Raw genomic sequence first — 10,304 nt, 5'->3', positions numbered from 1 at the left:
AAGATTCCCAAAGCACTTTCTCGAGAGCCTAGAGTTCCTTAGAACCCAGTTTGAAAACCAGCAAATGAGCTACTATCTCAAGTTCCTGTCAGCTTTCAGCAGAATGGAAAAATCATAGGCTGGGTGGTCAGAGAGATGTGGGTTCAAATCCTCGACCTGTCATTTCCTTCGCTGTCTTACCAGTTTCTCCATCTGGAAAGTGAAGATAAAAATCCGTTTTAGGACAAATGCTACATTAAGAATGCATGTAAAGCATCCAGCCAGTGCCTGGAGCCTCACAGAGCCTCATGAATGGTAGCTATAATAAATATTATGGCTCTGACCTGAGCAGGACCAAGCGAGGAAAGATCTTATCCATGAACTACTAAATTGCAATGAGACCTCTGTCATTCCTGCAGCCAAAACCCCAAGAACTTGAGGCTAACATTTCTCTTTCGAACCTGAATTGGTTTTTATTGTTCCGAATTAGTGGAGGCGGGGACATTCTTCTAATTGACTGAACATTTTGTATGTATTGGCGAGCATGTACTGTGTAGACACACCCCAGTTCTCTTAAATGACACCAAGGTCGATGCAACCACCACAGATGGAATTTAAAGCACGTTGCTTTCACCAAAGAATAACAGGAGAAATGTCATTAAGAACACTTTAGTACGAAGCCACAAGAAATGCGGTACCTGACAGCTCATGGTCTGTGTTTCACCCCGTATCATAAAACAATTCACCAGAGAGTGTTGTTCGTTCGTGGACCTGCTGTTGTGATACCCTGTTTTCTTTCGGTAATGGAGGAGTCCCCCCGTAAAACGCATCCCAGAAGTCTGATTTCTGAAAAATCTCAACTTTGGGGAATTTCCCTGGCATTCTATTACGTCAGCTCCACTTTATAGGTCCTCTAAATGTACAGTAGCGGAGACTCAAGTACAAGCCAACCATCCTGTTACTCTCACGAACTTACATCCGAGAGGAAGCTGATTCAAGTAAAGTTTGGACGCTCCCCTCCCTGTTTTATGAAGCTTTCCTTTTCTTTTTAAAATTTATGAAAATTGGGGCGCCTGGTGGCTCAGTGGGTTAAAGCCTCTGTCTTCGGCTCAGGTCGTGATCTCAGGGTCCTGGGATCGAGCCCCGCATCGGGCTCTCTGCTCAGCAGCGAGCCTGCTTCCCTTCCTCCCCCTCTTTCTGCCTGCCTGTCTGCCTCCTTGTGATCTCTATCTGATAAATAAAATCTTAAAAAATAATAATAATAAATAAAAAATAAAATAAAATAAAATTTATGAAAATTTCCAAACATATGCAAAAGTGCAGGATATCACACACCCCCATAAGCCTAAGGTCCAACTCCATGATCAGTACTCCACCACTAGGTGGCAGTTCACCTGAGCCCCGGGTGTTAGGCTGGGCCCCTTCCACTCCAAGGGGACCCTTGCACTCCAAGAACAGCAGCCCAGGTAAGATGGGGTCTAACCCCTGGCAGTTAAATCCAGTCCACACCCAATAAGCTCCTTGTGCCGTAGGCCATCCTGGAGAGCCACATAGCGCCCCCAACCTAGGAAGGCACACAGCACAGTAGGAATGAGAGCAGAGAAGCTGAAGCAGCAGAGAGAAAAGAGGGAACTTTGGGAAGGACTTTGTGGAAAGTTGGGATTTAACTAAGCTTTGAAGGAAACGGGAGTGCAGACGTCCCAGGCTGAAGAGGAGGATGTAAGGCTAGAAAGCAAATGAGCTGAAATGCCATCTTTACAGTATGATTCATATTATTTTTTAACTCATTTTTAAAAAAAGATTTTATTTAGTTATTTGACAGAGAGATCACAAGTAGGCAGAGAGGCTGGCAGAGAGAGAGGGGGAAGCAAGCTCCCTGCTGAGCAGAGAGCCCTATGCAGGGCTCGATCCCAGGACCCTGAGATCATGACCTGAGCTGAAGGCCTTAACCCGCTGAGCCACCCAGGCACCTGGCATCCATATGCTAATGTGCTGGGGTAGGTGAGGCCGAGGGAGGCCTGGGAAGTTGCTAATTGGTGTGGAGACACGTGGAAGTTTTGAATTCCAGGATGAGAAAGTTCCTTAGGAGTTGGGGAAGTTGGGGAGCTGTGCCCAGAACCGGGCAGAGTGACAACCATCTGAGCTGAGGAGATAGCAGAGCTGGAGAGAGAGGGAAGCAGGAAGGACTGATGCTCAGAGGGAATCCGAACTTTCTCACCCCGAGCTCTGGAGAGGGGAGGTGAAGCCCTGGGGTCGGGGTGGGGGGCGGGGGAAGAACCCTCTGGCTCGGTCTCTCGCTCCCACAGAGAAAAGCGTGAGCCCCATGGAGACCACAGCTCGAGGATGAAAACAGGAGCTTCAGCCCGGGCTCGGGGAGCTCCCTGCAAACACCATCGCCGGGAAAACAGGAGCCCGGGAATGAAGAGAAGCGGCCGAAGCACCTGGTCGGAGTCGCCGAAACACCAGTGTTTACTAAGCACTTGGGCTCCGGACCGCCCGCCTTTCCAAACCCCACATCTTCCAGGCACTCCGTCCCGCCACAGGCGGCTACTGTGCCGGCGCGCGGGGAGGGGGGAGCCGGAACCGCACGCCGGGCAGCCCGGGCCGCCCGCCCTCCGAGGAGCCGGCCCCCGGGGCCGGCCGGCCAGCTGCAGCTCGCTGTTTGTTTGCCGCGGTTTGCATACACATATTGGGTTGCCTTTTTTTTTTTTTTTCTTTTTTCTTCTTCTTCTTCTCCTTTTTTTTTTCCAGTCAGTTCAGCAGTGTCCCGAAATTCACCCCCAGTGTAACTTCTGCCTCTGCTCCTCCTCTTCTTGGAACTGCCTTTTGTTTGTCTGGCAGCCTTGGTTCTATGGGGGTGTGTGATGATAATAATACGCGGGCTTATATAACCCTCTTCATCTCGCAAGCACTTCGCAGACAGTCCCTAATGAATCTTCGGGCCGCTGTCAGGCCGAGTGGCTGCAGCGGGCCGAGAGCAAACCCCCAGCCCGGGCGCGCGGAGGCCAGAGGGGAGGGCGGTGCGGGTCAGAGGCCAGGCCTCCCTGGCTCCCCGCGCCTCGGAGGTCAGGGCAGATAAGGAACAATGACTCTCGGCCTGGGGAGGAGGAAGGAAGTGCGGCTGCCACCTTATCTCTGCTCCTGTGCACGCTCCGGGCTCCCAGAGCTTGTTCTCTAGAGAAGACTTGGAAGGCGGCTTTTGTAAGTATGATGCTCTGCTTTTTCTTTAAAAAGGAAGGAAGCAAACTTTCCTTACTGCCTTTGTCCAGGTCACAGTATCTGTTGGTTAGAAGCATTTCCCTCGCTCGGATTCTTAGGTGATGGAAAGTGTGTTTCTGGCCCAAGTCCTCCACCCAGTTGGGTCCCTCCTAAAAGTAATAGGACCGGAAAGAGGTTGGGGTGGGTAATTCATTTAACAAAAGAACCCCCAGTCCAGGGGCTGCAGTTGGGCCACTGTGACCCGATCCCGGTTGTGTCTGACTGGTCTACACACATCTCCTCACCCTAGAGAGGAATCCTGGTTATTCACCTGGCGTGTCAGGCAACCAGAAAAGATGGCAGGACTTTAATCTTAAGTTTTTCTGCTTGCAGTGCTTGCAGTTTCAGACAAATTGAATTGCTGGAAGTTTCTTTTCACACTATGAAAGAAATCCCATCTTTCCGTGGAGGCTCGAAACTTGCACGGGCTTGTGTAAACTCTACAAAACCCTGTTAACAGCAGTGGACGTGTGAATTGTTACTATGTTTTTCACTGCCTCGCTGAAGGGTCTAAGTATTAAAGGAACATAGACACTAACTTCTCAAGCCCTGGCAAAATCCAAAGCTCTTTTATTCAACTGCGTCTTTGTAAAGAATGCTGAATGCAGAGTCATTTTCTCAGGGGTGATGCTCATTGCATTGAGAAATGGTCTTTCAACAAAATGAATTTAAAACCCGAGACTAACACTAAGATACAATCTCTGAACTTATTTCAGTTCTATTTTGGGTCGTTGTACAATTTGCATTTATAAAACAATCATGATAAGTTGGTGCACTGTGGCATATAGAAAACTACTGTCTTTGCTCAGGTAAGAAAACTAAGAAATACAGAGTGACAAGACCTCTCACTTTTAGTGCTAGAAGCACTCTGATGAGTGCACTGAGCTTGACCGTCTTTATCTTTAGATAAGCAGATCCGATAACCACATACAATGGGTATGTATAAATGTGTTTATATGGACAAAGTACGTCCGTGTGTGTTTATACATACAAATGTATGTAAGAGTTCAGGATAATTAAATATATATTTACACATACACATACTCTTACATTTCTTATATCTATCTGGTGCTCAGAATTTTACATGATATTATATCCAAAATGGGCCAAGTGGAAAGATTTCATATCAAAGTTCAGAATGCTGTAGAGCTATTTATTCGGCAAACATAGGAAACATTACAAAATTACGTCTATTTTAAAGAATCCCTTTAAATGACATTTCCACTTAGAATTCTCTGAGGATTCCAAGAAATTCTAAGGCATAATTAAAGTTGAAAATGAGACTGGATTGTAGTTGCTTTTACCCCTGAATTTAAAAGTGATCTGTCAACATTAAATTCTATATGCTAGCTAATTTAATTACAAAGATCAGCCGCATAATCTCGACATTAGCTTCAAATGTTGTCATAGTAGAAAGAATACAAACCATGATGGGGTCCAGATTTGAGGCTTGCTTTTGCCATTACCTGGTTAGATGACCAGCAACAAGATCTTTAAGATTTGCAGCCTCAGGTTTCCCATTTATGAGATATGACCAATACCACTTACCCCAAAGACAGAGTTGTTGAAAAGACTGAAAGGAGATAAGATATGTGAACTACCTAGCATGGTGTCTGAAAATGGTGGTCCGTTTTAGGGCTTTTCCATTTCCATTTTCATCTTTGATTCAATTCATTCATTTATTGAGCATCTACTATGTATGACATGCTACACTAAGGAACAATGCTGCAAAGGTGAATGAGATTAATATCCTGCCCTGGAAGAGTTTATAATCTAAGGGGACAGTTGGAAACAACAGATAATTTTCTTAACAGTGCACTACCTGCAAAAACAGAAGAGATTAAGATTAAGATTAAGTGACAAAATTGAAACCAGAGTGATTATTTCTGCCTTATGTCAGTCAAAGGAACTTGCACAAAGATGGCAGTGATTGCGTGAGTCTTATTAAAGGATCAGCAAGAGGTGTGGAAGGACCTTGCAGAAGAGGAGAGCTGGAGAGAAGAAAGTGTGAGAAAGCCTGGGGTTGGAAGCTGATTTCAGCTGGTGCTAGACTGTTGAACCTACAAGGCGCTGGAGATTTTGTCCGGGACCCAATCATGAATATTCTGGTGCCTCATGTTGAGGTGTTTAGACCTATTACTCTAATAAAACTCAAACTCATGCGTGGATCAGCTCGTGATCTTCAAAAAGTCTGTTTTATAGGTTCATATCGATTAAAAAAACATGGGCTGAAATGTAAACCAACTGCATCATTAAGACAGTATTTGATTTAATAGATGATGTATTTGTTTGTAGCAAAGCCATCCCAATGATGGAAGCATGGAGGCCCCAGCTCCTTAACTTAACCACACTGACACTGTCAGGATCACTCTTTAAGCAAAGAGGGCAGAGAGCAGCTATGATTTTTGTTTTAGGAAGGTTTTACATAGAACATCTAGCATTCAGTGCAGAGTGGGGGATGGGCAAGGCCAAGGGGGTTGGCAATGCTATAAACTAGGAGAGCGGTTCAAAGACTACTGTCGTGTACAGGGAGAAATTCCTGAGCAGTGTAGGTGGACAAGTAGGACACAGATTCCAGAAATATTTAGAAGGTAGGACATTCTCCACTTGGGGGCTGAATGAGGGAATGAAAGGAAAAGGAAAGGTCTCTATTCGTTTTGGGCTCAACGGGAACAGCACAAAACAGAAGGAGATACAACTTCGTAACAAAAAACTGAGTTATGGGGGGATTGAAGTGTCAGTAAGAAGGTAGACTGTAGCACTGAGGGAAAAAATCAAAAAAGTCTTTTAAAAAGTATAAAATTACCAGATTTGGTGGGGGGGTGGTATTTTAAGCTCTCCCTATTATGCTTGATGCCCCCAAGAAATGTCAATACCTGGGCTTACTGGGCTCTGAGTTTTCATCTTGCATCCCTGCTGCCGAGCGGATTGTTTTTCCATTAACTTTTCAACAGGAAGGCCATGTCTAGGGCAGCCTTGCCAATAGCCATGCATACCCTTAAAAAGACTAATTTGTACTTCCTCTGAGCCTTCAGCAATTAGGAGAGACTAGGAAAAAAGATCTGAGGGCTAGTAGAATACTTATTGAGGAAGAACACATATTCACAAAGAATATTTAGTCATAAAGAAGCAGCTCTTCCTTACCAGACTTTTCCATTCACTGCCCACGAATTAGGGGACGCACTCGGAGACGGGAGAAAAGGAGGTCATTTCTAAGACTAAGGCAAATCCCATTGCTTAGCCTACAACCATCTCCTCTTTCCGTGTGATGGGCAAGTTCTTCCCCTGTGCTTGAACGGGGCATCATTGGAAGGTTGGGGGGTGGTTAGTATTTGTAAATTTTTAAAAGATGACAACTGGAAGAATTTTAACAGAATGAGTAGAAAGCGATCTGATTAGCAGACAGGAAGCTGTGACTTTTTAAATCTTTGAGGTCTGATTACTTGATAACCTTAGTTTTCTTATACCTTTCACCCTTTCTGCACTCAGTACTTAATCCCCCATGTCAAAGCCTCCACTGGATTTCCTGCATTTCAGAGAACCTTCCCCACCTGAACACTTCAGAGTAAATACCATTTATTATGAAAGGGGCTCAGCCCCGGACTTCATGACTCGTCTCACAAAGTCGTATAATATTTCCTTCTGGTAGGCAAACTGTATCAACATATTTTAAAACCGATTTAAGAAGCTATTTCCACTTGTAAATACAAAGAGGTCTCTCGCTCATCAGAAAGATAATATTTGGTTATAAGCTGAATTCCATCCGGCTTCTGATGGTTCATTTCAAAATTCCCCACACTTCAGAAATTATTTTGGGCTTTTGAAATCATGAAAAAGGTTTCTATTTTTACCAAAATGTTTCCGCCATAAAAGAAAAAAAAAAAAGAAGAAAAAAGGAAAGTTCCAAAAAGGAACGGTTACTATATCAGTTCTACAAAATAATCACTGTGTATATATTTTAGAAGATGGCCTAGCATCATGGGAAAGTTTATTATTTAAAGAAGGACCGAGATCTATTTGGGGGAATTCCCATTAGTACAATAGAAAGTATGAAGAATATACTGAACTTCCATATATGGTGTGGGCCATTCTGCATGTAGGTTACTCAAGCCATTTAAAGTCTTGGCTCCATAAGCAAGTGCTACACTCTTCAGAGTCTTTTTGGGTTTGCTGACATAATGATTTACTCCGGGCTGGGTGAGCTGCCTGAGCCACTGTGCTCTCCTGCACAGTGTTTGAAGAGTGGGACAGGGTGCAGCTGTGCGGGCCCCCAGACACCCGAGTCCAGAAGATTGCTGAATTGTGCTCCGTTTCTGTGCTGTTCGGAAAGCTGGACACTCCCCAACTCTCTCTTGGGTTTGGCTTCCTGTTCACATGTTTTCTGGTCTCATGTCATTGTGCATGAAGTAATAGTCCCCTATGCGAGCACCATGCACAATGGCAAGATTTGTGTGGTTCAGTGCAAGTTTTCTAATGAGGACATTTTGGACCTTCCAACAACTCCTTAGGGAAGGCAGTTTGGAACTGTTCTTACTTTCCAAGGCAGAGAGCAAGCACAGACAGAATGCACTTCTGCAACAAAACGAAGAGTCACTTTTAGGAGAAATTAAAGGACAGCTGCCCAAGAAAACTACGCACTTCCTCTTCACCTCACTCTCTGTGTGTATGCGTATACGGTGTAGAAAAATGCCTCCAACTCACAGTTTGAAAACATCAGTTACTGTTTTCAGCGTTTCACTATGAATGGTGCTAGTGTTTTCCACTGAGGACTGTTATTTTAATGACATTTCTCTGCAGCAAAATCGGATGAGTTTACGAAGTTTGAGAGCCAGGAAATGCAGCTCAGTTGCTGAACAACTGAAAGCCATGAGAGTCAAGTTCAATCACCTACTGGCTTTCTAGCATGGACTCGTAAGTGCTAAGTACAGAAGCGCTAATACGAGAGAAGCCAAACCAAACTTTTAAAGTACGGCTGTTAAACTATCAAACTCAGCTTCCCAGTATATTATCAGCAGGTGAAATTCCGGCGCATAGCCGCGTTTATTTGTGGGATGTTAATGTCAAATTAATAGGCATAATTGCCAATGTTTTATAGAATTTTAGAGCAGAAAGGGATTTTGGATGTCTCCCAATCTTATCTGTGTATTTTACAAACAGAGAAACTAAGATTCATATAAGCGCTTGCTTCCTTGCTCTCTCTCTCCCCCCACTCCCACATGTGTTTGCACAAGACACATCTGAGTCTTGGGCTGAGTCGTTGCTTACAGAAAATATCGTAAATCTGGCTTAAGAAAAAGAAAGGGCAAGATGACCCAGAGCCAGACCAGTGTGTGGCCCAGCTTCAGCGCTGTGTGGACCCACAGTCTATCCTTGATTCAGGAACAATTCAAGGTCTTAGATTAGGTGTTTTTGACCAAAACTTGAATAAACTCCAAAACAAATCCGATCAAGAGGTGACTCAGATCCTGACGATGAAGGGATACTCCATCAGTGCATCATACTTACTGGCGACCACAGTGTGATTAGAGTGTGAGACGTATACGAAGCCCCAGGTATAACCCTCATGCTTTAGCGATCCTAAAACCTGGTCCAGAGATGAGCCCTTCACCCATGTGGGCAGCAGTGACAACAGAGTGGGCTGTATAACTGAATGCTACATTGCATGGCATGGATTTTTAAGTGATGGTGTGCTGGTGAAAGAAATGAGAATGGACATTGTCAGGAAATGTCGGGATTTCAGCCGATGCCAGAGGGGTGCTTAGAATTTGAATAGGTGGAGGGAATAAGGGCGGATTTTTCTAGATAAAGAACAGCAGAAATGAAAGTGTAAAGAAAGTCTTACAGGGGGTTGGGGGGAAGCCAGGCTGGTGGGTGCTCTCCTATTGCATTTCCCAACCTTACCAATGGACCCTGGAGACCCCGGTCTCTCCTTATATTACTATCTGCTAAACCGTTACCAAAATACGTACCCTGAAAAACATATGTGTTAATTATTTGAATTATATTTATATAACTATACATCTGCAACAGTAACATTGTATTTATAGCTTTGAAAATCCAAGAGAAATTGCTGATTAAATATGAACAAAACCATAAACCAGTAATACTCTCTTTAATGTTAATTTTCTTTGCCAGATGATGCCATTTTGCTGAAACTAAAGAATGAATATTTTAACCGTGTTCATTCATGAAATTGTAAATAAAAATGGAAACATTTTAATAAAAAGTTTCTATTGCACATTTATACTACGCCTGTTTATAATGAATTGTTCAAAGAGGGGCACGTGAAGGAGGACAGGATCCAGGCAGAACCTCTGTTGGGGTCCGTGCTGGCTTAGCCGTCCTATCACTGTGCTGTAATCTGGCCAATAGGAGTTTACCGAGCACTGCTGGAAGCATTTGCCTCTTGTGGGCACATACTTACCCAGGGATTCGGGCTGCTTCTGTTCTCCCTCTAATAGCCTACAGTAATTAAATTGTTACATTATTCTCCCACACATTAACATTTTAATGATGACAAATCAGAGCCCTCATTTATAAAATTTATGAAAACTCTGCTCTCATTCCATGAAAATACCTTTTGATTGCAAATTAGCACTGCAAGGGCAGTGCTATCTTTATTATAGGCTAAGAAAAAATAAATAAATAAGTAAAACCCCAAGTAATAATGATGGCCAGTGTTTATTGTGTGCTTTCAACGGGCCACAAATCCTTCTAAATTTTTTACACGGATGTTAGTGTGTCATCTTCACATCAACCCTATGATCTTCAGTCCCCATTTTTCAGAGAACTCCGAGCCATAGAGAAATTCAATAATTTGCTCAAGTTCACTAAGCCAGTGAATGCTGTAGCCTGGAATTCAGGCATCAAATTCCAGGGTGTGCTACCCCCAGCAGTATATTCAGAATGATCCCAAAAAGAGCGTTCTTTGGCCTCGGGCTATGCCAACATGACCACAGCCAGAAACTTAGAGCTTCATGCTCCCGTGTAAACATTCACTTCAGGAGATCACAAGGTGTCCTGAGTTGTTGTAAACATACACATTTCCCAGTCCTCCAGGAACATGT

At 44.0% G+C, this 10,304-nt stretch overlaps 1 protein-coding gene across 1 annotated transcript in view; it reads left to right on the top strand.

Moving 5' to 3' along the window:
* Positions 1-2,894: 2,894 nt before the first annotated feature.
* SULF1 (sulfatase 1) overlaps positions 2,895-10,304 on the top strand; it is a 150,440-nt gene continuing 143,030 nt past the window's right edge. Inside the window, exon 1 of the mRNA XM_080801768.1 lies at positions 2,895-3,180. The gene's annotated coding sequence lies outside the window, so the exon portion shown is untranslated. The remainder of the gene's footprint in view (positions 3,181-10,304) is intronic.

Source organism: Martes martes, assembly GCF_963455335.1.
Source record: "Martes martes genome assembly, chromosome: 4".
Taxonomy (NCBI): domain Eukaryota; kingdom Metazoa; phylum Chordata; class Mammalia; order Carnivora; family Mustelidae; genus Martes; species Martes martes.
This window is presented reverse-complemented; position numbering and strand designations above follow the sequence as displayed.